This window comes from Coenobita brevimanus, chromosome 61, assembly GCF_032717465.1.
Source record: "Coenobita brevimanus isolate Jiangsu-jjx chromosome 61, ASM3271746v2, whole genome shotgun sequence".
Classification (NCBI taxonomy): Eukaryota; Metazoa; Arthropoda; class Malacostraca; order Decapoda; family Coenobitidae; genus Coenobita; species Coenobita brevimanus.
Window position 1 is genome coordinate 13,717,620 of NC_137014.1, and position 6,036 is coordinate 13,723,655.

Sequence of the window (6,036 nt, forward strand, 5' to 3'; positions counted from 1 at the left end):
CTGGATTACGTGACCACAGGCATATATTCCTACCCGCTTGAGTTTTTATATTATAAAGAGACTTAATACTAATTATAAATTACAGTAGAAAAAAGATGACTTAAGCACTAGATAACTTAATCTATAATCTGATCACGTTCGCATGGAAACAGCCATACCCTGGCCACACTCTCACTAAACCGGACTTTTGGTCTTAAACTGGATAAAACTCATTATCACTTCCGGGCACTACACTTGCAGCCAGAACGCACTTTGAGGGTCTGAGCTTGAGGCCAGCCTGGTAAATGCGTAGGAAGACCTTTCTGAGGCGTTGGAGGTGGTCTACCTATGTCTGGCTGAAAATAATTACGTCGTCTAAAGTATGTCAGGCAGATTTCCCGGGGAAGGCCACTCAGGACCGACTCCATTAACCTGGAAAATGTGGCGGAGGCGTTACAGAGTCCGAATGGTAGGACATTGAACTCATAGTGTTTTCCGTTGCTGGTGGAAAAAGCCATCTTCCCCCTGTCCCCGGAGTGTATGAGGACTTGCCAGTATCCCGATTGGAGGTCCAAGGTGGAGAACCAGGACTGTATAGGGAATCAAGGCAGTTGTCTATCCTGGGAAGGTGGGTGGCATCCTTGGTGTTTACATCGTTCAGTCGGCGGTAATCCACGCAAAAGCGCATCGTGCCAACTTTCTTTTTGACCAGGACGACGGGGGAGGACCAAGGGCTGGTGGGGGGTGATATGACACCCCTCCTGGGGGTAGGGGGGTTTTCAAGAATACTCCCCCAGTATCCCAGCTTGTCGTATGAGGCGGCTAAAAGGGTTGGCGGAGGGTTAGTGCCCCTCCCCGGAAAACAGCTAACTAAAAAGACGAACAAGAAGCCTCGGACAAGGACTGACCAAAAGATGACGACCAAGGACCAGGCAAAGGACATGGTATATATTGCAACGTGGAATGCAAGGGATGCGAATGATGAGGTGAAGGAGAGAGAGATTGTCCAGGTGCTTGAGGGTGTGAAAGTGGATGTATGTGGATTAGCTGAAACTAAATGGAGAAGAGAGAGAGTGTGAGAGAATGGGAGTATGGATGGGGTATATGTGCAGTAGGTGAGAATGGGAGGGCAAAAGAAGTAGTGTGTATTGTTGTGAGTAAAAGATGGATGAAGAACATAAGCGAGTATGGATCAGTTGGCTCAAGGATTGTGTGGGTAAGATTGAAAGTTGGAATACAAATGTGGGCGATTGTGTGTGTGTATGTGCCAAGTCAAGATCGTGCAAGAAGAGTGAGAGAAGAGTTCTGGACAAATTTGGAAGTGTGCATAGAAAAGTTTGGAGGGAATGAGAGAGTGTTTTTGTTTGGTGATATAAATGGTAAAGTAGGGAATGTGAAGGAGGATGGAATAGTTAGTGAGTGGGGTGTGCCTGCTGAGATAGATGAGAATGGCAGTGTGTTAGTGGACATTTGTGCCGGGAGGGGGTTGGTGATAGCCAATACCCTCTTCAGGCACAAAATGATTCACAGGTGTACATGGCGAGTGATGAGAAGGGTGGGTCGTGAACTGAATGAAAGGAAGGCAATGACTGATTATGTATGTGTGGATGAAAGGATGCGAAGATGTGTAGTGGATGCAAGAGCTTATAGAGGTTGGGGGAGTGGACTTTCTGAGCACTACTTGGTGGTGGCCAGAATCAAGATCCAAGTAAGATGGAGAAATAGAAGAAGTGAAGGACGGGAGGAAGGAGTAGTTGCAAGGAGAGTGGAAAGGTTACAAGAGGATGAGAAAAAAGCAGAATACAAGAGAGAAGTGGAGGAACGATTGGGTAAATATGAACTGGAGCAGATGGGGGACGTGGAAGGTGTGTGCAAGATATTCACAGAAGAAATATGTGCAGCATGTGATGTGGTGTGTGGGGTGAAGTGAAGACGGAAGGGGGTGCAAGGAACAGCATGGTGGAATAAAGAGGTGAGACAGGCTGTGGCACAAAAGAAGAAAGCATACAATGAATGGATGAGAAATAGGGGCGTGGAAGAAGTTGAGAGGCGGAAGAGAGAGTTATATGTAGAAAGGAAGAGAGGTGAAAAGATTGGTAAGAGAGAGCAAGAAGAGAGTGGATGAGGAATTTAGAAGGAATTTGAGTGTAAAGTGAAGGACTGTAAGACAATGTTCTGGAAAGAGATGAAGAGAGTAAGACAGGGTGACAGTGAAATTAGTAGGGGAGTGAAAGATGATAATGGTAGATTACCAATGGAGAAGGGAGAAAAAGTGAGCAGATGGAGGGAACACTTTAAGGAATTGTTGAACACAGAGAATGGAAGTAATGCGAGTATAAGTGGTTGGGGAATGGCTAGGAGATGGACGGAGGTGAGAAGACAGGAAGAAATCAGTAGGACAGAAGTTGTGGAAGCAATGAAGAAAGTCAAACTGGGGAAAGCCCCAGGAATTGATGGAGTGTGTGGTGAAATGCTGAAGCATGGGGGAGAGATAGTAGTAGAATGGATGTGGAAGATGTGCAGATTGGCCTGGGAGGAAGGTAGAATCCCAGAGGATTGGAAGTCAGGCATAATTATTCCCTTGTACAAAGGAAAAGGGCAAAAAAGTGTTTGGTAATCATAGGGGCATTTGTCTTCTTAGTGTAATAGGAAAAGTGTATGGTAGGATACTTATTGACAGAGTTAGGGAAATAACGGAGGATTTAGTTGGAGAAGAACAGGGAGGCTTTAGGAAGGGAAGAGGTTGTGTAGATCAGATATTCATTCTTTGATCTTTAGTGGAAAAGTTTCTAGAGAAGGGAAAGAAGTTGTATGCGGCTTTCATGGAGCTGGAGAAAGCATATGACAGGGTGGATAGACAAGGATTGTGGAAAGTATTAAGAATATATGGAGTAGATGGGAAGTTGTTGAATGCTGTGAAGATTATGTATGATGGTGCTAAGGCTGCAGTGCGTCTAGATGGTGAACTGAATGAATGTTTCTCTTTGAAGGTTGGGTTGAAACACGGATGTGTTATGTCTCCATGGTTGTTCAATCTGTACATGGATGGGGTAATAAAAGAGGTACAAGGCAGGGCAGTGGATGTTGGAGTGGTCCTAGTGAGTGAGGGTAGTGTTTGGAAACTCCCTGTACTGTTGTTTGCAGATGATACTGTGTTGTTAAGTGAAGATGAAGGGGAGCTGCAAGGCTTGGTGGATGAGTTTGAGAGAGTGTGTAATAAACGGAATCTAAAGGTGATTGTAGGGAAGAGTATTGATGGTCTTTGAGAGAGGTGAAGTCAGTGAATGTACAGTGAGGATGGATGGTGAGGAAATGCAAAATGTGAGTACGTTTAAGTACTTGGGGAGTGTAATGAGTAAGAATGGGAGTTTGGAGGGTGAAGTGCTTTTTTTTTTTTATGCGAGGAAGAAGGAACCAAAGGCCATGAGCCCGCAGTAACAGTTCCCTCCAAGAGAAAAACAAAATACAATAGAGAGCCAAATTCAAGATCCGATCATTTTGAGATGCCTGGACACACTGCGTTTGAAAGACTGGAGATCATAGGCAGCAGGAAATACAGACAGAGGGAGACAGTTCCAGAGTTGACCTGTTGCATAAATGAAAGACTGGGAGTAACGGTTAACTCTTGCATTAGAGAGTTGGACAGAAAAGGGATGAGAGTTTGCTGCCAGACGGGTGCTACGCGCCCGTCGTAGAGGTGGAGGAATGCAAGCAGACAGTTCAGAGGAGCAGTGACCATTAAAGTAGCGATAGAAAAGAGATAAAGATGCAACATTGCGGCGAAGGGACAGAGGTTGAAGGGAGTCAGTAAGAGGAGGAGAGTTAATGAGACGAAAAGCCTTTGACTCCACCCTATTGAGAAGAGCTGTATGTGGGGAGCCTCCACACACATGAGAGTTGTATTCCACACAGGGGTGGATAAAACCCCTGTATAGAGTCAACGATTGTGCAGGGGTAAAGAAAGAGTTGAGTCGGCTAAGCACACCCAATCTCTTGGAAGCAGATTTTACAAGAGATGTAATATGATCTTTCCAAGATAAGTCCCGAGTAAATGAAACCCCAAGCATGTTCAAGGATGATGCAGGATTAAGCTGAATATTATTAAACATCAGTGGGTATACCTGTGGAAGATTTTGTCGGGTTGATAGGTGTAAGAACTGAGTCTTAGATGCATTAAAAACAACCATATTATTTTTACCCCAGTCAGAGATACGAGCCAAGTCAGACATTAGGTGTGCCATAGCCTCATCCCTTGTTTGTTAAAGTAACTGTTGAGATGGGCGTTGCGGGAACCAAAAGGAAAGGTGAAGGGTGGAGTCATCAGTGTATGAGTGGATAGGGTTAGATGTACAGCTTAGAAGATCATTGATGAATAAAAGGAAGACAGTTGGTGATAGGACAGAGCCCTGAGGAACACCACTGTTGATAGATCTAAGAGAAGAACGATTGCCGTCTACAACAGTGGCTATAGAACGACCAGAAAGGAAGCTAGCGATGAAGGCACAGATAGAAGGATAGAAACAGCAAGAGGGCAGTTTGGAAATTAAAGATTTATGCCAGACTCGATCGAAAGCCTTTGAGATGTCAAGTGCAATGGCAAAGCTTTCGCCAAAGTCCCGAAATGAGGATGACCAGGTGTCTGAAAGGTAGGTGAGAATATTGCCAGTGGAGCGTCCCTGATGGAACCCGTACTGACGATCGGAAAGAAGGTTGTGATAGGAAAGATGCCTTAAAATTTTTCTATTGAGAATTGACTCGAAAACTTTTGAAATACAGGACGTTAAAGCAATTGGACGATAGTTGGAGGGTTGGAAGTGGTCACCCTTTTTTGGGACTGGCTGAATGAGAGCAAACTTCCAGCAAGAAGGAAAGGTACAAGTTGACAGACAAAGGCGAAAGAGTTTACCTAGGCAGGGTGTAAGCACAGAAGCACAGTTCTTGAGAACAACAGGAGGGACTCCATCAGGCCCATATGCCTTGTTAGTACTGAGGCCAGTGATGGCAGAAAATACATCAGCTGAAGAAATTTTAATGTCAGCCATGAGGAAGTCAGAGGGGGGAAGTGATGGAGGAACAGCACCGGAATCGTCTAAGGTGGAATTGGAGGAGAAAGTCTGTGCGAAGAGATCTGCTTTATCAGTAGAAGAAATAGCTACAGAACCATCAGAGTAGAAAAGAGGAGGGAAGGATGATGAGGTAAAGTTGTTAGAAAGGTTTTTGGCAAGGTGCCAGAAGGAGCGGGAAGAATTCGAGTTGGAGAGTTGAGAGCATTTAGTATGGATGAAATTATTTTTAGCAGAGCGAAGAACAGACTTAGCACGATTCCGGGCAGAAACGTAAAGATGATGTGATTCAAGGGTGGGTTGGCTGCGGTACCTTTTGTAGTCCCTCTCCTTGTTGCGGACAGCATTAGAGCAAGCGTGATTAAACCAAGGCTTTCTTGCGTTAGTCAGAGGATATGAGAAAGGAATGTATGCTTCCATGCCCGAGAGAATAACCTCCGTAATGCGCAAGGCACACTCAGATGGCTCACGGCCATGGAAGCAATAATCATTCCAGGGAGAATCAAAGAAGTATATACTGCCTGGGGGCCTCCCAGTCCGCAGCTCCAAAATGCCACAGACGACGTTTCCCTGGAGGGTCCACAGGCCGTACCGAAGTGATAGGACAGGTTAAGGTGATAAGGTTGTGATCGGAGGAGCCCAACGGAGAGAAAAGATTAACAGAGTAAGCAGAAGGATTAGTTGTCAGGAAGAGGTCAAGTATGTTGGAGCTCTCCAAGGCGGTCAGGGATACGGGTAGGGTGCTGTACAAGCTGCTCTAGGTCATTAAGGATAGAAATGATGTAGGCTTGTTCACCAGGTGGATCAGTGAAAGGAGAGGAAAGTCAAAGGTGGTGGTGAACATTGAAATCTCCTAGAATGGAGATTTCTGAGAAAGGAGAAATGGATAGAATGTGTTCCATCGTAGAAGTAAGATAGTCGAAGAATTTTTGATAGTCAGTAGAATTAGGGGATAAGTAAACAGCACAGATATATTTAGTCAGAGAACGACAGG